General features: G+C 44.2%; 1 protein-coding gene across 3 annotated transcripts in view; it reads right to left on the bottom strand.

The window, feature by feature from the left end:
• The window catches only part of RAI2 (retinoic acid induced 2), a 64,166-nt gene extending 38,874 nt beyond the window's left edge, over nucleotides 1–25,292 (bottom strand). For all 3 annotated transcript variants that reach the window (XM_005876605.2, XM_005876608.2, XM_005876609.2), the window contains exon 1: nucleotides 25,042–25,292. The gene's annotated coding sequence lies outside the window, so the exon portion shown is untranslated. The remainder of the gene's footprint in view (nucleotides 1–25,041) is intronic.
• Between the last annotated feature and the right edge of the window lie 6 nt (nucleotides 25,293–25,298).

Here is a 25,298-nt window from a genome sequence, read left to right as displayed (position 1 = left end):
GTGGTTAGATAATCATATACTTTACAAAGTGTTCCCTCCAATATTTCAAGTACCCACCTGGCACCATACACTATTATTGACTACTAGAGGCCCGATGCATGAAGATTCATGCAAGAATGGGCCTTCCTTCTTCTGGCTGCTGGCACCGCCTTCACTCTGGCCGGAGCCATCTTTCCACCTTTGCTCCAGCCTGGAGCTGCCTTTCTGCCTTTGTTCTGGCCCGGAGCTGCCTTCCCGCCTTCCCACGCTGCCCAGAGGCCTGGCGCGGCTGGGGCGATGCGGAATGCCTGTGTCGTCGGCATGGCGATGACTTAAGCGTCCAGCCCCGCCGCCGGCCGCTTGGTGCCTGAGTATGCAAATAAACCCGCCATCTTTGTTGGGTTAATTTGCATACCCACTCCTGATTGGCTGGTGGGGGTCGCGGGGGGATGGTCAATTTGCATCTTTCTCTTTTATTAGTGTAGATATTTCCTATGCTATATTTTAAATACATCCCCATGAATATTTTGTAACTACCAATCTGTACTTCTCAATACCTTCACCTTTTTCACCCAGTCCCCCAATGCCCCTCCCTTCTGGCAACCATCAGTCTGTTCTCCGTTATCTATGAGTCTGTTTTTATTTTGTTTGTTCATTTTTTTTTTTGCTCTTTAGATTCCACATATAGGTGAAACCATATGGTATTTGTCTTTGGCTTATTTCACTTAGCATAATACTCTCTAGATCTATCCATGCTGTTGTGAATAGTAAGATTTTTTTTATGGCTGAGTAATATTCCATTGTATTATGTACCACACCTTTTTTATCTATTGATGGGCAGTTGGGTTGCTTCCATATCTTGGCATTATTAACAGTGCTTCAATGCACATAGGGGTGCATATATTCTTTTGAATTAGTGGTTTCACTCTCCCAGAGATTATTTTTTCTTAGGGAGGGGCAAGGCTCCATTTAGGATTCCCCTGCCAAAGAAGGCCTCAAGACAAAGACTCAAGTACAGATAGTTTTATAGGGGGAGGTTTGAGATTGCTCTGGTGTGGGGGTAGAAGTGGGATGTGAACCTGGAACGATAGGCAGACATCCTAAGTTGCTTTAAAGAACAGTTAGCTTCTGTGGGCAGTCAGAGATCACTTCCTCTTGGAGTTTGCCTCTGAGATATCCAGACTTGGGGTGGGGTGGGGAAAATGCTGGGGTCTATATCCTAATTGTATTATAGTATTGGTTGGGGGCTGCCCTGGGGACACTAACTCCAGCACCTCTTGTTTGCCCAACACTGATCCAAGCATGCTCCCATGGCTAGCACTGAAGTCTTGTTACCAAGATCTGCAGGGGGTTGCAGTGAGCTCACAGGTAGGTGGGATGAGTGCCAAGGACATAGGCGCTGGCTTCTGTAGAGAGAGGATCAAGGGTCTGGGTGATGCAGACACCAAAATATCTTAAAACAACCACTGTGCAGGTGCAGGCCTGGTCATTCTTCTTCATTCCCTGAAATCCCTCCTAGTGACCAGGGTCAGGCAATAGGCTGAGCTGCCTCAAAGTAAATTGGGCATCTTTTGGAGTTGTTTGAACCCAGCCCTATAGGGGCTTCCGATGAGAAAATCTTGGCATTAGAACCCAAATGATAGCCCACAGAGACTGCAGCATCCAGTGGCCCTTCCCAGTAACCCCCCAAGGAGTAATATTTACACTGGGAACCCTGGTTCCATAAATATTGTAATCCTCATAGATGATGTCTGTTTCATAGCAGAACTCTGGGTCCCAGAGAGTTTGCTACTCTACCACATGTGATACTCTCTTCTCTCTCAAATGCAGAGATGTAGTCAGATTCAAGACAAGCCACATGCAGGTCAATTGCTTCATCCTTCTTGGGAAACGTGATGGACTAAGTTGGTGGCTTTGTTGTTATTTGATTTTTGTAAGCTCTATCTTTGTCAAATGCTATCACAGGCAACATTAATATATATATATATATCTCCACCAAAATACATGCTGAAGAATGTTCCTAGCAGCTATATTTGCAATAGCCCCAAACTGGAATCCACCCAGATGTCCAATAGCGGGAGAACAGATAAACAAACTCAGATACATCCATTCAATAAGATACTACACTGCAATAAAAAACATGAACTGCTGATACATGCAGCAACATGGATGGATCTTTTTTTAAGAATATATTTTTATTGATATCAGAGAGGAAGGGAAAGGGAGAGAGATAGAAACATCAATGATGAGAGAGAATCATCGATTGGCTGCCTCCTGCACAACCCACACTGGGGATCGAGCCCACAACCCGGGCATATGCCCTGACCAGGAATCGAACTGGTGACCTCCTGGTTCCCAGGTCAACACTCAATTGCTGAGCCACACCCGGCTGGGCAACATGGGTGGATCTTAAAAGCACTGTGTAAGTGAAAACAGCCAGGCACAAAAGTCTATATACTGCATGATTCCATCTCTATGAAATTCTAGAAGGGACAAAATTAATTCTATGGAGACAGTAGTCAGAATTTTGGTTGTCTTTGGGGGTTGTGGACTGGAAAAGGGCTCAAGGGAGCTTTATAGGGTGCTGGAAATTGATTCTATTTTGCTATGAGGGGTGGTTACATGGGTGTGTATACATGTAAAAATCTATCATCACTTAAGAATTGTGAACTCCATGCACTTAACTATATTGTTATATATACCTCAATAAAAAGGTAAACCAGAATGATATTTTTTAAAGAATAATAAAACAAAATAAGACAGCTATAGAAAACACTGCCTCCCTCTCTATGTATCTGCCAGGTAATACTATGAAGAGCAGAGATGTAAGTACTTCCCTAGATCTTGGCTTCCTGAGTGAGAAAAATACCTAGAAAATTCTCTTGAGTGAGGCTGGCATTTTTGTCGCAGGAAACAGGGAAGACAGGAGGAAAAACTCTAAGTAAGCATCATGGAGCCTTTGTTAGGCCACATGAGTGTCTTGGTGGATTTAATTGCTGCCCCCTTCAAACATATTCACACAGAGTACACTCACACTCTACCATTATGACACAGCACACATCCCCATACAGTCATACATACACACGGAGCACTGCACACATTCACTACATACCACACATAAGCATCACATTCACACACAAAACCACATCACACTACACAGATACACACACAAACTCAGATGTTCATCACACACACACGCACACACACACAAGGCAGCCCTTCATGCAGATTCAGCTCTTAGTGCTCCAGCACTGTCTGGGTGATCATCTTCCTCCTCCTGCTGCTAACCACAGCCACTGTCATCATCATTATCATCATCGCCATCGTTCCAGGAACGTCCCTCATGGACAGGACATCTCAGAGAGCACACAGCTGTGCCCACAGACAAAGACATCTGCCTGGAGCTGCCTGTTCACCCCAAAAACTGTCCAGGCACATCAGATTTATGGCTGGTTCTAAGGAGTGAATGTCCTGCAACCTTCAGCTCAGTCCCAGCAGGAATCTTGTGGCAATGGCTGTACACCCTCCTCCCCACTTTCTTTCTGGCCTACTGCCCACTGCCCCCTCCTCTGAAAGGAAGCCTTGCTTCACTTCTTAGTGAGGGACAGCATCTTGCCTTGAGTTCAGATCAGCCCTGATCTTCCAGACAAAACTGATCTCATTACCAGAAGGCTGCAGAGAAACCAGCCAACAGCATGAAGGTGCCACCTCATCCTATTGGAACGCCAGTGCCTCCTCACTGTTAATCTTTGTCATAGATTTGGAGCATAAATGCATCATTCCAATAACCTAGAAACCTTTTATTCCACTGTTCTTTGTTATCTTAACTTGAAGAACTAAGCCCATTGAGTCCGTTTCAATATATGTTGACTATCTGGATCTTCTATCTACACTAATAAAAGAGAAACATGCAAATTAACCATCACTCCACCACTCTGCTACACCCACAAGCCACGCCCACCAGAAAATCAGGAGCAAGTATGCAAACTAACCCAACTAAGATGGCGGTGGCCACAGAGCTGGAGCGAACAGGAGACTTGGGTTGCCCCCGGCGATGGAGGAAGCCAAGCTTCCAAACCAGCCGGCCCCCACCCATGCACCAGGCCTCTATTCTATATAATAAAAGGGTAATATGCAAATTGACCCTAAAAGCAGAATGACTGAGAATGACTGGTCACTATGATACACACTGACCACCAGGGGGCAGACTCTCAATGCAGGAGCTGTCCCCTGGTGGTCAGTGCACTCCCACAGGGGGAGCTCTGCTCAGCCACAAGCCAGGCTGACGACTGCCAGCACAGCGGTGGTGGTGGGAGACTCTCCCGCCTCCTCAGCAGCGCTAAGGATGTCCGACTGTAGCTTAGGCCTGCTCTCAGCTGGCAAGTGGACATCCCCCGAGGGCTCCCGGGCTGCCAGAGGGATGTCTGATTGCCAGCTTAGGCCCACTCCCCCAGGGAGTGGGCCTAAGCCAGCAGGTGGACATCCCCTGAGGGGTCCCAAACTGCGAGAGGGCACAGGCCAGGCTGAGGGACCCCCCCACCCCTGAGTGCACAAATTTTTGTGCTCCAGGCCTCTATAAAATAGGTCTTCACATGTGGAAGACAGTGAAGTGTGTCAGTGTCCTCATAATGTCCCCCTTAGGATTCTACCCCAAAAGGAGAGGCAGAAACATGGTTGTCACAGCTCTGTTGTGTTGTAAAGATTGAAAACATTCTAAATGATAACCAAGGGGGGACTAGTTAATTATTGCAGATCATTACATAGCCTATTACTAGTCATTGCAAAGGATGACCCAGATTGGTATGTCCTGACATGGAAATAATGCCTAAGAAAATTAAGGAGAAAATAACTGAAAAAGTCATGTGGCAGGAGATAATACAGATTTTATATTCACAGAGTGAACTAATTTTTGTTGAATGTGTGTATATATTAAGAGCTTGTACCAGTTTTCTCTGATAAGATTACAGATGGTTGTTCCTTTCTTTGTTCTGGATGTCTATAATGTTTTTATTTTTTAATGTGTTACGTTTTCCAGTAAGAAATACAAGATTAGAGACTAAAATATCTTTTTCTAAGGATGCATCACTGATTCCCCATCCATTCTTTTTAAAGTCATGGGTTATACATACTAAGAGGCAGCTGGACCTTGAAGCCAGGCAGACCTGGATGAATAGTGGGTCCAGCATTTTCTAGCTGTGACTTTGCTTTGTTCAACCTTCTTTTCCTCCATTATCATCAAGCCTCATTGAGAGCCTACTCAATGCCACTCTCTGTGCCAACTCTGGAGGCCATGATGGTGGACAAGACAATCACCCCCTTCTCACTTGGAGTAGCATCTACAGCTGTAAAATGAGGGTAACTTTGCAGGCTGACTGAAGGGATTATTAAATGATTCCTGGAACATAAAAGGCCTTTGAAAACTGTCAGCTACTTTTTTAAACACCAGAGGAATATGACTTAGTTAAGGTAGGATAAGCTGCCTAAGAAATCATACTTGTTTTTTGTTTTGTTGTTTTTTTTAGAAATCACACTTGTAATGGCTCACTAATGGAAGCTTATTTCTTGTTTATGTAACAGCATAGGGTGGGGGCTCCAGACCAGACACTTCCTTTTTTTAAAATATATTTTTATTGATTTCAGAGAGGAAGGGAGAGGGAGAAAAACATCAATGATGAGAGAGAATCATCAACTGGCTGCCTTCCACAAGCCCTCTACTGGGGATTGAGCCGAGCATGCAACCCAGGCACATGTCCTTGACCGGAATTGAACCCAGGATCCTTCAGTCCTCAGGCCAATACTCTATCCACTGAGCCAAACCAGCTAGGGCCAGACCAAGCACTTTCATGCAATGATCCTCCTCAGGCACAGGAGGCTCTGTTATCTTTCAAGGCTGCCCTGGGGCTTTGCCCCATCCCAGAAAGCCAGTGGATGAGATAAAAGCATGGAGGAAAACTTGGAAAGCTTTTTTGATTGCATCAGAACTACACACTGCATTTCCACTCACATCCTATTGCTCAGAATTCAGTCACATGGACGAAACGGGAGGCCGATAAATGTAGGCTTGCTGGGTTCCTGGGAAGATGAACAAAACAGGTTTGAGGAACTAACAGCAATTGCTGCCATGGTGAATTAGAGGAAGAAACACACACCCCAGAGACTGTGTTTGTGTATTTATTTGTGTCCAATTTGCAAAAAGCCAAAGCTCTGGGAAGTTCCAAAGCTCTTCTTTGCTGAACTTTTAGTTTTTGGGAAGAATTCAATCTCTCTCTCTCTCTCTCTCTCTCTCTCTCTCTCTTATTATTAAGGCTGTCTTGCCACCATCTGAGATACTACCAAAAAACACCAGCCCCCAGCTCTGACTTTCACAAGATTTGAGATGCTGTCAAAAATAAATGCCAACTCATCATATTCTGTGTGAAAGAGATGCCAACACGCATATATCTCATACTAAAAATTGCAGACAGAAGCTTTACTGTGCATACACTGTCACTCCTCTTCTAAAGAGCCTTATATGCCAGCCAGTGAATCCGTGAACTTAATCATATGAACTAAGAGGAAATATTACTTCTTTCCTTAAGCAGGTGCTTTGCAGAACCAATACTTATGTGTCTGTTAGAAGTTTACATTATAGAGTCAGAGTGTTAGAGATTAAATTCTATAGTTTGGTTCCATGTTGAGAACTGCCTAAATGATAATCAAGAGGCAGCTGGACCTTGAAACCAGGCAGATCTTGATATCCTCAGGATATCAAGATGGAAGGCCCATTCACTGTCTAGTGAGGGAGTCAGCTACTGGACACGAAGTTACAATGCAACAAGACACTTGCTACAGGGGAAGCACATGCAATGGCAATGGAAGTGCAGAATATTAGAAAGGCCACTGATTATTTGCCATTTCTGATTTACTTAGCACAGAAGCATAAAGTAACTCATCAGAAAGTCTCCTACACTCATTAGATCAACCAACTGGAAATGCAAAGAGAAAGGCTACACTCTGGACCCCAAGGGTCTTTATTTATGCTGTCATTGGAAAGAAGCAGGAATAATACTAGTAGCTACAGATTTTGGATTCCTCCTGTGTACCAGGCATTGTGTATACTTGTCATTCATCTTGCTAGGCAGGTATCACCCTGCCCATTTTACAGATGGCATTTCTGAGGTCCAGAGATATTAAGATTCTTGCCCCATTATGTAGTAATCTGCAGGCCTAGGAATCTGGTCTGTTTGCCTCCAAAACTGGGCACATTTCACTCCCACCGTTCACTGCCTCCCCACATGGAAGATCAGGGGAAAGCAGATCCAGCAGACAGTGGTGGGACCTACAGCTTAATCAGATTGCTCAGAAGAAGCAGCACAGGAAGGGGGAAAGAGGTTGGCTTCAGGAGTCAGTGCTTAATTCCTGGAAGTGATGTGAGTATAGACTCTCACCAGTCATCTATTCAACATCTATTCAACATTCAATATTTATTAAGCAATGGCTAGGTTCCAGGCACTATTCTAGGTGCTGGTGATATGGCAATGAGCAAGATGGGGGAGGAGGGCAGAGTGGGGAGTAAATATGCTCCAAAATTTTGTCACACATGAGAAGTAACAAAATAAATACCTTTTCATTCATTTAAAAAATGAAAACATCTTTTAAAATATTCTTTTTATTGATTTTTTTAGAAAGAGAGGAAGGGAGCTAAAGATAGAAACATTGATGATGGAGAAACACATATCAGCTACCTCCTGCATGCTCCCCACTGGGTATCGAACCCACAACCATGCCCTGACCTGGAATTGAACCAGCAACCTCTATGGTGCCTGGGGTGACGCTCAATCCACTGAGCCACGTCAGCTAGGCCCTTTTCATTCTTGATGTTGATAATTAGAGATATGTATGTTAGAAATTTAGGGGGGGATTCAATTTAAGCACATTACATTCTGTTGTGGAATATACTTTCCAAATCTGCAGAAGATAAAGGATCTATGTATAGGACAAAAAGACTTTTAAAGACATGAACTGGACATTGATAGTAGTGATCTTTGGGTGGCAGGGCTGCAAATAATATTTATTCTCTTGTTATTGCCTTTCTATATTACTTTCATAATCATAGAGAAACAAAATTTATTCAAATGTTAAAGAAACTAAAGCTCCAAAGAACCAGGATCTTCCTGTCCTGGCATTTAGGCATTAACTGACAAATCAGCCAGACAGAGTGATGCCTAGCTCCTCTAGTCACGCCGGGTGATATCTTATTTCAGCACATTGCCTGATTATTTCAGAATTTACTCACAGGGGTAGCCACAGGAGGAAATATACACTCATCACTGAGATATTAGGGACTGAATCCTGAAGCTTAATTTTTCATTAGGGCATTGTGCCATTTTTCAATTAAGACAGGTTCATCTTTTTCTTTCTTTCTTTTTTTTTAAAGTGCTGATGTGTAAAACCTCATTTCCTTCCTTAGCTCACTGGCCCAAGGATTTTATTTTTAATTGATTTCCACGTGATCCTAAGAGTGACAGAGAAACTAGGCTGGTGAACTGTGTTGCCACAGTGTTCCTGGTGCTGGAAAGGAAACACAGCTATGTGAGAACAATGCTTTGGAAAATCTGTAAAACCCAGTGGAACACACCTAATGCTTGTATGAAAGGGCAGGCATTGCTCACAGCAGCCTTGCCAGTGAGAATGGAGACTGAAAAGCCATCCAGCCCTTCAGCAATGAATGTGCCTGGATGAGTTGGCCAGGTCTCACTTAGAAGCCAAGGAAAAATTGTCTAATAACATTTTGATATAGTGATGCATTGTATTATCTTTTTATGAAAAGTATTTTATGTATTTTTGAATAAAAGAAGATTGCCACCTCCCTCTCCCCACCAAATATAAATCTAGAAATGGAAATACCCTCACTCAGATGAACAGGGTCTGTGAGGGGTTTAGGGTTCTTAGCATAAGATTTTGTTTCCTGCTGGAAATATTCTTTCAGAAAAGTAGAAGTGATCGAAGGACCACAGGAAACATCTGTGTGTACAAACAGGCCAGCTCACTAGAAATAAAAAGGCATTATGCATCATAAAGTTCTAAATATTTTTATTAACACAGTTTGTTAACCAAGATCTGAGAAATAAGGTTCTCTAAGTGTCCCCTGTCAAATGCTTTCTTCAATATTTTATTTTATTCTCAGGTAGCTCTGAAATCTTATCTTAGATTTTAGCAATGAGTTTCCTATTAAAAGTTATTTCTTTTCCATCTCAGACTGAGCAAAGCTCTGGGCCAAGGAGGTTAGAGAATTTGTTTCATAAAACTGACAGCTTGGCAAGCATTCAATCACTTGGCACTACACAGCGCAGGAGAACAAATAAGTCCTTTTCTGATGCTGCTCCAGACACATTACGATGTATGTTCCATAGCTTTATTCCTGCATTCGACCTGTTTGCCTCCTGCAGCAACATGGGAAAGGGGCAGAAAGCACATCAAAAATTACGATAAAATAGAGGAGGAAGTGATATTAATCAATAATGCTCTCATTTGGAAGTTCAGGGGAAATGAGCACGTTAGATATGCTGTTTTAGGTGGTGGTACCCAGCCTTCCTTTCCAGAAAGCCAATACTTTCAGGGGACTCTCAGCCATTGTGTTGCCCTGTCTTCAATGCTTCCAGACATGTGTCTTTGCAAGATCCAACAAATGCTTTAATAGGGCAGATAAGGCCAGCTCGGTGGCTGCTTTTGGCAGGGGTGGTGCCTAGGGCAGGCTACTGGCTCGCAGTCTGGGCATCGTTCTGGGCAGCAGAGACCAGCTTTCTCCAAACCCTGCACAAGCTGAAATTTCCTGTTTAACAGGCCTAACTCAGAGCAGCCAGGGAAAGGAAACCATTACAAAATCTCTGCTCTCCTCCCTAAAAAAATTACAAGGACTTTTTTTTGGGGGGGGGGTACTCATACACAAAGCTACCACTGAATAATTCTTGTGTGAGGTACAGCTAATCCATGCTATTGGAAGATAGTGATTACTGTTGGTGAGAGGTAATGAAGAGGGTATGAGCAGGGGGAGTTCTGGGGGCTGGTGTGGCCTCTGTCTCCACCAGGATGCTGGTGACATGAGTGTGCTGTTTGTGATTTTTTTCCAAGCTGTACACTTACTAATACGTGCACTTTTCTGTATGTATGTTAGGATTTTAGATAAAAATCGGAAAATAAAAATCTGTGATGGATAATTTTTTGGATTTCTCCCATCCATATAGCTGGCTTTAAAAATCAAACATTACCAAGAAAAGAATAAACCATATTTACCCACTGCTTAAAACTTCTGACCTATTGAAAGTGTATGTGAAATACAAAGCCTTTTTAAAATGTTGGTACTATTATTTAAGCTTTTACCCACCATGTCCTTTATGCTTGGGAAAGAATATATTAGAGACAATTTTGCGATAACTAATATCCGTTCCTCATAGCATGATGCAGATGGGCACAGAGAACCGACAAAGACCATTTTCACTCTCGGACTCATGGTAGGAGTTGGAGGCTCTTTCCAAATTCCCAAGTCCCATTTGGGGTCTTTCTTGCTCTTTCACTATCTGATCCATATGGCCAGAGAAATTTCATTGTTACTTTTTTCACATCTTCCTCTATTTTTCCCTTTCTCTTTTATTTTCCCGCACAGAACTCCTCCTTATTCCTGCTGCTGCACAAGAATATAGTCTGGTGCTGTTTCCTGTCACTGGTGTCACTGGTATTAGATGAGTGTGTCACCTCACCCTCCATTTCTATTTGCATTTCTGAAGGTTTGTGCCAGGCCAGGCCTTCACAGGAAAAATCCTTTTAGTTTACTTGCTATTCCAGGGCTCCTCTGTCCTACCATTTACAACATGCTGCCTGTTTACTTACTGAGGTTTATTTTGAAAGAGAAATAGTTGGGGCAGGGGTGGGGAAGGGAAGCTTTTGAAGACAAAAAGTTGTCATTTCGTTTCAAAGAATTATGAATAATGGAGGACTAGGGTTGCTTTGCAAGTTAAGATCTGAATGGACGACTGCTACAAATGATTCTGCATTTTGCTGCTCTTTCTAACCATGGTTTCAAGGATGTAGGGACACATTGTGTAAAGAAACTGCTTTGCTTACCTAAGACCCAGTTTAAAATATTCCCATGTCTCATTAAGGGCTTGCAGGTCCCAGATTCCAGCAGGTGACTCCCTCAGATGAGCAGGAGGAAAGCAGAATGGAGTTCTCAGGCTCTTATTTTAAGAAAAGCAGGTCATTCAGACCCAGAGAAGCTATCTGAAAGGGATTGGGATATGTTCTTTCTCTTTCCATTCCAAAGCTCCCTTTCTGCTCTGCAGTAGCATCAATATACTGAGTTCCCAGGCTAAACTGAGTGAGTCTCCACTGTTTTAGCCCTGACCAGCTTAGCTGTCCATGTTGTGGCACCTCCCCTGGAAGGTGGGTGACATTTCTCATCCTAGTTTGCCCATGACTGTTTGGGTTTTAAAGCTGAAAGTTCCATGTCTCAGGGTCCCACATCCCCAATCCCAGGCAAACCAGGACAGTTGGTTACCCCAGTGGCAGCCCACCAGCTAAACCCCTCTCCTCCAGCTGGGCCGAGTCAAGGCCTGAAACAATAGGATTACTCTATGCACCCGCTGCTTACAAATTCGGACCTATTTAAAATATATGAATTTGGAAAATGTATTTAAAGCTGCTGACTGAAGGTGCTCCTGGCTGTTGACTATGTCTGTCAGGACCCTCCCGCTCCCCATTTTCTGGCCCATTCATTGTTTTCATCACACTCTCTTCAGAAATTGGAGCTCAGATGATTATGTGGGCAGCGTCAAGATTTTCTGACCACTCACCTAGTTTGGGTCTGCCCCAACCCTGGCTGCAAAGGGAAATTGGGACCCAGGTATCCAATCCCCCCATCCTTAGGGTGTTGTCATAATTTATTCAACCAGCCATTATCAAGCCCTACAGAATCAGTCTCCTCAATACTTCCAGAATTCAATCACTTGCCTCCCCATCTGCAGCCACTATGCTGCTTCAGTTCAAGTTCATTGCTCTTGCTGGATTATTGCAACAAAGCCTGTTTTGGTCTTCCTCCCTTCCTACCCCAGCTCATTCTCCACTGGGGCGGGGGGACAAACACATAAAGCAGATAATGGCACTGGCCTTAGGATAAAGTCCAAGTTCTTTATCAAGGCTTAATAGCTGTTTCTAAACATTACTGTAGGTTTAAGTGAGAGCACCTACAGTATATTAAATTCTTGGCCAGGTGTTTCAGCTCTATCATGAATTTGGGAAACTTACAGTGCTTCATCCCATCCACAGAAGTGATAAAAGGGGTAGGGCATTTGGCATTGACAACTACAGAGAGAGATGGCAAGTGACAGATTTGAAGAAAGAGAAGAAGTGTCCCACTCAGATGAGGGATGAAGAGCTTCGTGTCCAAATATCTGAGATGGAGTTGAAAGTGGGTCGGGTTGATTATAGGAAAGTGGCACAGGGAAACAAACGTGTTCTAGAGCTGTGCTGTCTAATATGGTACCAGTGACATGTGGCAATTTATAATTAAAACTTAAAAACAGAAATATAGCATAATCTCACCTAAATGTGAGAATTTTTAAAAAGCCAAACTCATAGTAACAGAGAGTAGAAGGGAGATTACCAGAGACTGGGATGTGGGAGAAAGGGGGAAATTTTTAAAAAGAAAGAAAAAAATAAAGTAGAAGGGTGGTTGCCAAGGACTGAGGGGAGGGGGTCATGGTTATTGTTCAGTATGGACAGAGAGTCAGTTTACAAGATGAGGAGTTCAGAGCTAGATGGTGGTAATGCTTGCACAGCAATGTAAATGTACTTAATGCCACTGTACACATAATATGACTAAGAAAAATTTTTAAATAAAATTAATTAAAATAAAACGTTAAAGTCAGGCCTTAATCACACTAGTCACATTTCTAATGCTCAACAGAGACTCATAGCTAGTGGCTACCATATTGGACAGCATAGGACATTTCTATCATTGCAGAGAGTTCTATTGAACTTGGCTGTATAGAATCCCTATTCTACCTCTTATGATCAGTGTGACCTGGTGTAAGTTACTAACCCTCTCTGAGCCCACCTATCTCGTATGATTGTTGGAGCTGGATATAAAATGATAAATGCAAATTACTGGGTACAACTGTTTATCCAGCCAGACCTGGATAAACAATAGGTAATTTACTGCTGTTATGATTTTATGAGCAGCCATTGGAGACATTTCCTAATGAAATAGATAGTTTGCATTGGCTAGGATGGACTCCTTCCACTACATCCCAATTGCTCATTTCAGAGGTTAAGTAGGTGGCTTTACTTTCAACAGGACAAGCCAGCAGTGCCATTCCAAAGCAATACCCATTGGCTGGCAGGCCAGAAAGGTGGTATCCTAATCCAGAAGCAATATGTAAGAGACTTGTAGTAAGGCTATGATTCATGAAGCCAGAGAACCTCATTTGGGAGGGTGGTATTTCTCTTTTTTTTTAATACCACTAATGTCATAATCCCTGGGATAGTCCATTACATTAGAGTCAATACTTCAGTGTTCTTTATCTAGAAAGATGCTAAAGAGATCTTGTAACTTTCTTGCAACCCCCCCCCCATAAGAAAACAAACAAAATCCAGCCCAGAACAATGGCACAACCCGGAGACATCTTTCCTACTGAAGGCCAGTCATGAAAGGGATAATGGGAAGAGGGCTTTATGTGTGTGGTGTTTTACTCTAACTAATTAGGAAATAGGGAGTCACTGAGTGTTCTTGAGCTAGGGTGACTGCTTTAGTGTAATAGTGACAGGAATATCAGGGGAGATGGGGAGCAAGGATAGGAGTCAGGTGAGCAGTGAGAAGACTGGAGCCAGGCCCAGTGAGCCATGCTGGGGCCTACACTCACAGTGGCGGTGGGCAGAGCTGAACACAGGAAGAAGGGGTGGGGGTCAAGCCTATGTAAACTGTCAGCAGACTTGACATCAGAAGCCAGGGATACAGTGTCCAGACTCCCACCACTGAGGCTGTATGCTCAGGCATTATGTCCAAGAGGCCAATTTTCCTCTTCAAAGTCCTCTGTTGAAGCAATTCCATTCTTCACAAAGGCTTTGGACAAAGCCTGCTCTCTGTGGGTGATGGGTCAGAAGAGTTGGGTTAGGGACTTGGAACAAGACCTCTCAGGTTGGTTTTTCAGGCTTAGGAATCATAACAGAGGCTCCTCCTCCTAATCCACTCAGGCCTCCTGGGTGAATCCCAGACTTTCTAATGTTTAAAATGAGTAACATTTTTTTTTAAATGGAGGCTACAACAGGAGTTAGACAACTTCTGATTGTCAAAAAAAAGATGTTAAACTACAAATGCCATGTACTATCTTAATTATTCACTAAAGAGACTTTACACTAATAAAATTATAAAGGAACATTTTAAAATAAAGGGCATTTCTGTAAAATGGAAAAGGTTTAGCTTAAAAAAAAACTAATTACATTTTCACTTTTCTTCCATTTCACTCTGAATGGGTAGAAATTTTGTCCCATGCAGGTAATAGTCTGCAAGCCTGGTCTGTGGGGACCAATGGTTTATGTGACATTCCAAAAATGGTTCACTGTGTGGTTTAGAATGTCAGAATCAGCCCTGATGATCCCAAATCCAACTGCCCAGCTCCTAAGAGCAAAAACAAAGCTGAGATTTCTGGTGTGGGTGTGTCCAACATGAAAAGGCAGGGCAGAATCAGTCTTTACTAGCCTTCTTAAAATGCAAGTGATAAGCTACAATGGATCCTAGAACAAATGGTCTCATATTGATATATTCAAATTCAATAATTTCATATTTAGTCTAGCGGGTTAGTGAAATTGTTTTTATCATAAAAAGAAACTGCAGCCAGAGCTAATTGCTCAATCTGAAATGTATCTGGACATTGTTTAGATGTTGGAAAGGAAATGGTAACGTTATAGAGTTTTAGCAAAGAGGAGGGCATTATTTTTTTAAAATGTAAATGTAAAATTAATAGAAAATGTGGCTCCATATAGTTTTCAAGCTTTGATGTATATGGTCAAAGAAAGAGCACCTCTATTTTGAGTTTTCCTTGACATTTTTCTTATTTCTAAAATGCGAAAGGAAATTCATCAGCTCAGGCTCAATCCATTCCCATCCATTGATTTGAAGCCAATCAATGGCCATTGTAATCTGAAAAAAATAACACCCGTTTCTATGAACCTTTCCAAGTGAGGGCAAGTTCAGCTAAGCTTAATAAAGAGAAAAACAGCAAGGGCCATCTGGAAAACACTTCCAGAGTCACAAAAGATAGTGGCAGCCTTTGCCCAACCTGCTATAAATAAGTGTCTCAGGGAAAAAAACACCCAATTTTCAAATCTGTTTCTACTTAATACAGCTTCAATAGAGTTTATTTAGCTTTTCCCTATAGCAGGAAGATTGTTGCCTTTTTATGACAAGGGTCTAAATGTTTTTCACAGCCATTTCCATTGCCATTATTTTGAGGAACAACATACCACACTGACCTGTCTGTTTGTTTCTGTAGCACACAGCCGTGGCCCCAGTGGCCTCTGCACCACCAAACTGGCCTCCAAAGCCCAGATTTATGATCCCGTTTCCTCTCCCAGTGTTGCAAATATCATCCAAATCCTGGCCTGCAAGGGGTTGGCAACTTAGAATGACCAAGTGTCACATGCAGCAAATCAATTATTTATCTGCCTGGACCCAGTACACTGTGGATGTCTGCCAGCTCATTGCCTCTTCCTTCCCCATGATAAGCAAGGGTCAAATTACTCTTCAAGCGAAGCTAGTCCTTGCCAATGACGGCCTGGCAACCCCTACACACTCACCTTTTCATCTTTTCTCACTGGCTAAGCTTGCAAAGGAATTCCTCTACACATGACACTCCAAATTCTTTGAGACACTCTGGGAAAAAGCCTCACCTAACTTGGATGGCTGCAAAATGAAGTGGCCCCCACTCATGTCTGTGCTGAGTATCTGCCCATACCCTCAAGTGCCCCTAAACACCCATCCCACTCTGAAGACTGGCAGGGCAGGGTTGACACCAGGCCACTGTCCTGTGTAATGAGTGATCCACCTCTTTTCTCCCTCTGTCCCCCAAGCGCCCATCCAATTTCCATACATGGGTAGGACAGGGTTCATCCCCCATGACACCTCCCCTGTGAATGCATGTCCCTCCTTTCTAGACTTTCAAGGGACCATGTGAAAGATGATGGCTGAGGGCTTGTCCAATGACAATATTTCATCTGTTGCTGCTGACTGCAGGCATTATCAGGTTTGAGGTGCCTGAGGGAGCCTTGCTGACATTCTCTTTCCCAAGGGGAATTGCTCGAGGAAATGAATGTGTGTAAGAGGGACAAAAATCGGGAGGGGTGGTGGAGACCACCTGAATTTTAACTTCCAGTCATTTTGAAAACTGCTCCATTTAGCCACCATTGACTTTCTTTCTTAAAAGTACTAAAATTAGTATTGGATAGAGGGCTCCCACATTTTGAAATGAGTCTATTCCAGTGTTATGAGTTGAGCTCTCCCAAGTACACTAAGGGGCTAAATTAATTGGTTTAGGTTTAAGATGCTACAGGAGAAAAGACAGTGTGGAAGGGGGAGGGGTGAAGGAAGATGCCTGGTGGCTTTGGAAGCATGACTGGAGTCAAGTTCATATGAAAAAGAAGTTAGGGAGGAATAAACCTTTTCTCTTTATGAAAAACTAGAGAAGCCATTAGATATTACAATATGCCCCTCAATTACCTATGACTTATTCAATGCCTGTCTTAAAAACAAAACAACAACAACAAAAAACACCTCTGTGTTCTTACAATCTTATAGATCCTTCTACCAACCTTAGAATTAAATCAGGCATATGACCCACTTCCAAATGTTAATTAATCATCCCCATAAATTGTATATATAAAAGTCAGAGGGGGAAATTGTGTCTTTTATTATTTCAAATTGAATTTTCCAAAAAACACAACTTACTTATTAAATCTTGGTCTAGATTAGTGGTTCTTAACCAGGGATGATTTTGTCCCAGAAGGGACATTTGGCAAGGTCTGGAGACATTTCTGGTTGTCACAACTAGGGTAGTGGGTAATACTACTGGTATCCAGTAGGTACAGGCCAGGGATGCTGCTAACCATCCTATAATGAATGCACAGGACAGACCCACCACAATAAAGATCTGCCAACAGGCCAAGGTGGAAAAAATGTGCTCTAGCTAAAGCCAAGTATGCATGGCATTTAATATTCTTATCAGTGGCAGTTATCAAAGGCAGAAGACCCCATTGTCTTTGAAATCTAAGGTTGGCTTACATATATGTCAACTAAGGACATATTTACTCCTTTCAGAATAAAGGAAATAGGGTTTCAGTCTGAATCTAGGAACATTAAAAAAAATACTCTGACCATGGTGGGGGTAGGTAGGGTGCATATTTCATAGTTCTAAATGGATGGAAATTAATATAGCATAAAATGAAATGATTACCTAGTTATGTTCCATACAAAACCAAAATCAATACACTGCATCTTATTTAACCTGCAATTAAAGTTAAAAAAACACACACACCTAAAACAAGGAAATGCCATTCTTTCCCATTTCTTGCTAGCTGGGCACACGTTTCTGAGCACAAAGCATTAAAACAAAAACAAGCAGACAAAAACCTTTATTTTTAAAGCAGATTTTTCCAGAGCATAAAAAGCTTCCTGAACCATTCTATTTTATTTACTGTAGATTCAATCAGTCTTTAGTGAACAAAACATGCAGCCCATTCTCTTGGTTATGCTTGCCTGGCTTTCCAAATGCCCTCAAAACTGGGATGATGAATCACATACCTTGGCCCCACTGTACCAATTAATAGTCAGCAAAGAATTCCACAGAGCTAAGACAAGACTTTTTGCCTGGTGTGTGTGTGTGTGTGTGTGTGTGTGTGTGTGTGTGTGTAGGGGTCGGGGGGGAGTGTCTGTGGGAAGGGGCCTTCAGCCAGCTGTTTTTCAGATAGTCTTAAGAGCAGGTGTTGAGATTTTCTAAAATTTATTTACAATATTCTGTGTGGCTCTGCAGTACCCCCAGCATGGGGATGGGCTTTGGTCAGAGAAAACGTATATACCTAGAATTGGGGCTTCCAGGCTTAAACTATGTAGGAAAGAATGGCTAACAGCTACGCCATTTCAACCTTACAGGCCACTGTTCCTTTCTCTGAATTATACAGCCAAAGTGGCCATATACACAAAGACAAAAATAACAACAACAAAAACGCCCAAACACACCCAGTCTTGGCTGCCAGCAAGGCCTGATTCTGCTGCTGAAAAAGAACAGTTGCTACAGTGCAGCTGGAGGAGATTTTCCAGGAAACTGGTAATACCCTGGCCGTTAATGAATTATTTTTCGCCAGAATGTCGGATTCTTCCTGTGCTCCAGTAAACAGTCTGCCATGGGAAACAAAACCGGCTCCTTCCGAGGATCTCAAGAAGGTCAGCCAAGGGTCCTCTGTGGGGGCAGCCCCCATAGGAGCCTGAGCCACAGACGCCTGACCTATAAATCACCACAGCCTCAAGTTCATTCTTATAGCTCTTTTTGTCTACTTGGGCCATACCCAGGGCCCAGGGAAGGGCCCAGGAAGACCACAGTGCCGCTGCCATTCCCCCTGAACTGTCCCTTGGTCAGATTTCCTCATCTTCAGCACCACGACATATGAAATTGGGTTTCCTTGCATATATCCTGTCTCTCTTGCAGAAACTGTATTTATTTCCATGCTCTTGTTTTCATCAAGCTGTCAGGAGATGACTATGTGTGTCCCCTTTTCTCCTTTCTCTTTTTTTAAGATTGGCCTCAGCCCCAAATAACCCACTCTCAGTGTTAAAGTGTCTACTTGGGACACTATTCTCCAAGCACAAATCTTCGAATAGGATATTACTAGATCAGGTGTCAAGGAAATCAGTTGCTCAAGCAGGAGACAACTCTCCAATGGACAAGAACAGAGGCTGGGGAGAAAAAAAGGAGCCAATTTTTTCCAGCCAGGCCTTGCTCTCTCATTTCCATTAAGTTTCAGGAGCCCACATTCCTAACAGAACTTGACTGAGCAAACATGCTCATAGGTAGGCTTGATGGGGACCCTGTCATTTGATGACAGGCTGTTGTGGCTACTGGATCAACCTCATGTCTCCCATCTGCCATGGAGATGGAGAGGGTTTATGCTCCCCTTGAAACATCTGGAGGTACCGTGAGGCTGAAGGCACAGTTTGGTAGTTGGTTTGCTCTGGAGCAGTGCTGTAGTAGAAATATATATGTAATTTTAAAGTTTCTAGTAGGCATATAAAAATTAAAAGAAACAAATGACATTAAGTTTAATACTGTGGCTTATTTAAACAATATATTCAAAGTATCATTTTGCCATATAATCAATATAAGAATCTATAATAATAAAAGTATAATATGCTAATTAGATGGGATGTCCTTCTGGACATCCTTCCTTCTGGATGTCCTTCCTTCTGGACAAAGCCACAGCAGGCAGGAGCCGAAGCAGAAGGGGCAGAGGCCCCCGGCCATGGCAGTGGCAGTGGCAGTGGCAGGCGGAGGCTGTGGTAGAGGTGGCAGGCGGGTGGGGACCATGGCAGAGGCGGCTGAGACAGAGGAGGCCGCTGCCGCAGCAGGACCTAAGGCCCTTGCATGAATTTCATGCATTGGGCCTCTAGTTATTAATAAGCTACTCTGCATTGCATTTTTATACTAAACTAGAGGCCTGGTGCACGGATTCATGCACCAGTGGGGTCCCTTGGCCTGGCCTGTGCCCTCTTGCAATTCGGGACCCCTTGGGGGATGTCAGAGAACTGATTTTGGCCCAATCACTACAGGCCAGTCCAAGGGACCCCATCAGTACACGGATCACCAGGCCTCTAGTATGCATGTAAGATCTTTGGTTAATCTCTTCCTGCCCTCCCTCCTCCTCCCTTCCCTTTGAGATTCATCAGTCTGTTCCATGTTTCCATGCCTGTGCACTGAGCATCTGCACCCTGCTGGTCAGTGAGCATCATAGCTACTGGTCGAATGGTCGAACGGTCGCTTAGGCTTATATATATATAGATTGTAGAAATCCCGTGCATATACTAGGTATTATCCCTATAGCTCATCCTACTTTGGACTAGCTACCTTTCAACTGCTCAATAGCCACATCTGACTAGTGGTTACTGTATGGGACAGTGCAGATATAGAAAATTTCCATCACCATAGGAAGTTTAGATAGTGCTGTGCTGAAAGACTAAACCAGCTGTGGGAAGAAGAGTGACAGGTGAGAGCAGGATGAACTATAGGGTTATTGGAGCTAAGAATTACAGCAGAGCCCTGGCTGGTATGGCTTAGTTGGTTTGGCATCATGTCCTGTGCACCAAAAGTTTGATTCCAGGTCAGGGTACATGTCTAGGTTTCAGGCTCAGTCCCTGGTAGGGGGCATGAAAGAGGCAGCTGATTGATGTTTCACTCTTGTGTCGATAATTCTCTCCCCCTCCCTTTCTCTCTCTAAAAATCAATTTTTAAAAATCTTTAAAAAGAAAACAGTTACAACAGAAATAGGAACTGCAAGGATTTTGATGTCTAGGTGGCCCCAGCCCTATCTCTAAGTGAAGATTAAAGTGAGTTTTTAAGAAAGGCCCAGGGCCCATGCCTGCATAGTGAGTATAGTAATTATTCAAGGCATCTGCTGGTTGAGCTGCCTCCATCTTAGCTCTTCCAATCTATTTAAGGCAGAGGATGGGACAGAAGATCGCCAATGTCAAGTATGTCCTTTCAATAACAATTCTAGGTTTGCAATATAATTTGGTGAAGCAGATACAGAAACATGATCAAATTATGTCTGTCTGTGCCTGAGCAGGCATGTGTGTTTGTGTGTGTGTTCATGGCTAGAGAGAGAAGGAGGGTCATGTGAGAAATACAGAAGTACTAACATGGCCACCAAAATCACCTCCTCATCAGTGGCCATTAGAACAGAAGAGAGTTGCCCTGGCTAGCATGGGATGAAGCTCTAACCCAGCCGTGGGCAAACTACGGCCCACGGGCCGGATCCGGCCCGTTTGAAATGAATAAAACTAAAAAAAAAAAAGCCCGTACCCTTTTATGTAATGATGTTTACTTTGAATTTATATTAGTTCACACAAACACTCCATCCATGCTTTTGTTCCAGCCCTCCGGTCCAGTTTAAGAACCCATTGTGGCCCTCGAGTCAAAAAGTTTGCCCACCCCTGGGTTAGAGCATAAGCCTGTGGACCAAGGAGTCTCGGGTTCGATTCTGGTCAAGGGCACATACCTGGATTGTGGGTTTGTTCCCAGTCCTGGTTGGGGCAATTGCGGGTGCGTGAGGGAGGCAACTAATGGATATGTCTCTCTCACAATGATGTTTATCTCTCTCTCTCCCCCTCCCTCCCTCTCTTCCACTCTCTAAAAAAAATCAATGGAAAAAGTACCCTTGGGAGAGGACTAACAACAACAAAAACAATAACAAAAACACAAGGGACCGGTAGAATCAAGGGGCTCATTAAAAATCATGAACCAGGCCAGTGTGGCGCAGTGGTTGAGTGTCAATCTATGAACCAGGAGGTCACATGATTCCTGGGTTGCAGGCTTGATCTCCTGTAGGGGGCATGCAGGAGGCAGCCAATCCATGATTATCTCTCATCATTGATGTTTCTATCTCTCTCACCCTCTCCCTTCCTCTCTGAAATCAATAAAAATATATTTTTTAAAAAATGTGAGCCATGAAGGAAACACCTTGAGTCTGGAAAGAATGAGATGATGGATGTCTGGGCAGACAATTAGGTAGGAGAGAGAAGTGATAATCAGAGGCATTCTCCAAAGACAAGAGCTGCCAACTCTACAGTGAAGATGCCACCCTAACCCCTAAATCAAGCTTAGTTCAGAATCCCACACAGGCTTTTGTGCAAGAGAGTATAATTAGCCTCTCCTCCTCCTTTCTAGATCCTCATTCTCTGAGGTCTCCCTCAGATTCTGATAAGGGAGGCAGCAGAGTCAAAAGCATCTCATATATGGATTCAAATCCCTGTTCTCCCAATGACTCCAAAATTTATAGGGGTTTAAGACTGCCATCTGGTTGGAATGGGGATAAGGGACTAGCTTTGACAATGCATTTACATAGCAAGACCCCAACTCATTTTTATTTAAAGTTTATTTATCTAAGACAGTTAAGAGTCAAAAATACCTGCTCACCCTCTGGTCCCACTATGGGTCTCAGTTTCAGTCTCGGTTTCCTCATCCACAAGGTGGGAATGCCTGTCTCATGTGGACTTGTCAGCTTTATCTACTCGGGGCATAACTCCAGGAACTCAGAGTCCCCAACCAAACATTCATAGCTCAAGGTTTCTCCCTGCTGGGTTTCCCTTGATAGTGACTTACAGCTCCCTCTCCAACACCATTCACTCTACCAGCTCCATCATTTAGTCACTCAACTCTCACTTATTAAGCAACAACTGGGTATTGGGTATTCCAAGATCAAAGGCACAGCCTTTCCACCTTAATTAGTTAGGGACTATTTGGGGTCCATCTACTTGGCACATACACCCTGGGTGACTGGGCTGGGTATTTGGTAGGCTCCCCTTGCCCTTAGGTACCATATAGTATTGTGAATGGGTAGGGAATGGGTAGGGGCTGAGGACTCTGGCCTGTGGGATAAATAAGAGATTTGGGGGAGGGGTAGAGGTACATGTTGCCCATCTAAAGCCTGGAATCAGACATTTGACAGGAAATTTCTCTGAACCTCAGATTCCTTATCTGTAAAATAATGCCTCTGTCACATCATGGATTCCCACATGTGAAGTGTTTGGCAGACAGTGCAACAACAAATGTCAATTCTTTTCCCAACTTATTTCCCTCCACTACCCTCTTCCCCCAAATCTAAGATTAGGGAAGGAGCCAGAGAACAGAAACTTGGTATTTTCTGACTGGAGAGTCACAGCACACTGTATGTGAATATCTCCCCATTCAGAATACCTCCATTCTGGGTCCAATGGATTGAGGGAGGCTAGTCCTATCCAGTTTTCAGGTCATTGTAACTAGTGCTGTATCTGTTTCCAGGTGCTATAGAACTCCTAGCAGCACCAGGTCACATACCTCCCATCCTTTTCTTTTTCTTTCTTGCCTTTCAGAAGCCCTGTCTCAGAGGCTGTTTTCTGGCTACAATAGTTTTTATTTTACAGTTATTACCCAACCACCTGCCAATCAAGTTTTCACATTGGCAACTGGCATCACCTGGAAAGCTGTTCTTTCTTTTAATCCTGAGATGGGCAGGTTTTCCTGGGCTGAGCCTCAATGCTGGAAGTCTGGGGTTTCTTTGCATTATAAAGGACTCCCGCCCTGGATAGCTGATTGGTGCTGGTACCAAAGCAGCCTGTATCCTAAATTCCAGTCTGAATTGGCTCATAGTGCCTGGCACCTTGTGGTTGCCTCTAGTGGGCACCTGTCAGGATGAGACACACGTGCCCATTCAGAGTATATTGTGTGTGTGTGCGTGTGTGTGCGAGGTGGGGGGTCTGCTGGTGGGTAGGTGGCCTCTTTGGGCTTCTAAGGAGCAGAGGAATTGGGATGCCATGAGGCTTATGAATCTGTGCCTTCCAGCCCACCCCCAGCTTCTGAAGGTGGCACAGCTCCCCCTCCCCATTTTTCCCTTTGAGAAGAAATGCTAAGGACAAAACTGGGTGGGGGCATAATGCTGCTCTAATGAGTGGCTCCCACCCACTAGCCTCCCGACTGTCTTCCTCCAACACTGCCAACCCTCCACTGCAACAAAGACACATCACTACACATTTTCAAAGTTATCAGAAGTCTCTTGGTCAATCAACAAACGATTCTGATGACTCAAAAGGGGGAAGAGAGGCATCCAGAAAGCGGTGAGAAATATTCTCTGGGAAAAGGCACAGCAAACCTTGCCCAGTGCATGCAAGGAAGAATTGTTTTCTTCCTGCTGGCTGCTTTTCCCTCTGTTCTAAAGAGAAGCTTCCAAGAATCAGCTAAATAAAGGGATCACACCAGAGGATGAGAGAGAATGCTAAACCAACAAAAACAAAGACCCTAATGAAACAGAGCGAGCCATGAAAATCCGCGGTTATCAAAACTTTGGCCGTATCTATTTATCATCGCTGCACACCCGGGCTCTGCGGAATATCATTCTGTTGATGTCACTTATCCTCAGCAAAATATTTACACATCCTTAAAAACGCCAGATGAGGGGGGCCGGCCTGCGCACCACAGCAAGCCGCAGCTCACGCCCAGTCGCTGAGTTCTGGGCAAATGGTGGGGTGGGGGCACGAAGGAGGGTGGCTCCTGTGGGCACAGGTAGGAGCGATGGACAGTTCCCAGAACTCGGCCACCCGGCGCTGCGCCCTGCCCTGCCTACCTCTCTCCCACCTGACTCTGCAAGAAGCAGCCACATCCCTGATATGGTGTCAGCGCCACCCCCACCTCCCCCTGCCTTTCTCATTGATTAAGTTCTCAAACCATTGTTAAAGCCCGGTTGCTTTTCCCTGGAAAACTGGGCTGAATTCATTAAGCTTCCCCGTGCCACAAAAGGAATATTCATAAAAGTTTGGCAGGCAGAAAAGGAGGCTGACTTCATGCCACCGGGTGGGTGACAATTCGCTCCTCCAAAGCCACCTTCTTTCTCCACGCCCCATCCCTCTCTCCATCCATCCGTCGTGCCCCAAACCTACTCCAGGGACTTCCGATAGTGAAACACAAAGCAGCAGCTGTTTGGCAACATTTCTACCCCTCGCCGGCAACCGTGGTGGGATGCCATTTCCCCACCCAGGCGGAGCTTATCCGGAACAATAGTCGGGCTTTAAACAGCAAACAAGCAAACACAGCGCACAAACCTGACCCTGAAAAAGCCAACGCGGCAAGAAGCAACAACTCCCTCCGCAGCAAAGGGCACCACGGAAACGCACGCAAAAAAATGCAGCGTGAACGCTGCCCAATGCTTAACATGGCAGAAAGCCCGAGCCAGTGTGGGCCACCCCGAATCTGAGCACTGGGGGGACAAGCGGGCTCCCGGGCGCCTATGCACACTCACCCGGCTCCGGGAGGATGCGGGGCTGGCCAAGCGTCACAAAGGCGAGCCCGACGCGATCTGGCAAAACCCAACTTTCCACCCGGCTCGCCAGGGCCGCCAGATACGTCAACAGAATCCATCTTTCGAAGGGCCTGGAAGGCGCCGGTTTTCTGGGCTGGGGCAGAGCCGCAGAGCCAGAGGCAGCCCCGTGCGGTGCCTGGGCGCGGAGTTCACCGTGCGCCACCCTCTGCGTCCTGTGCCAGCGATGGTGGCGGCCA

Source organism: Myotis brandtii, unplaced genomic scaffold (assembly GCF_000412655.1).
Source record: "Myotis brandtii unplaced genomic scaffold, ASM41265v1 scaffold490, whole genome shotgun sequence".
NCBI lineage: Eukaryota > Metazoa > Chordata > Mammalia > Chiroptera > Vespertilionidae > Myotis > Myotis brandtii.
This window is presented reverse-complemented; position numbering and strand designations above follow the sequence as displayed.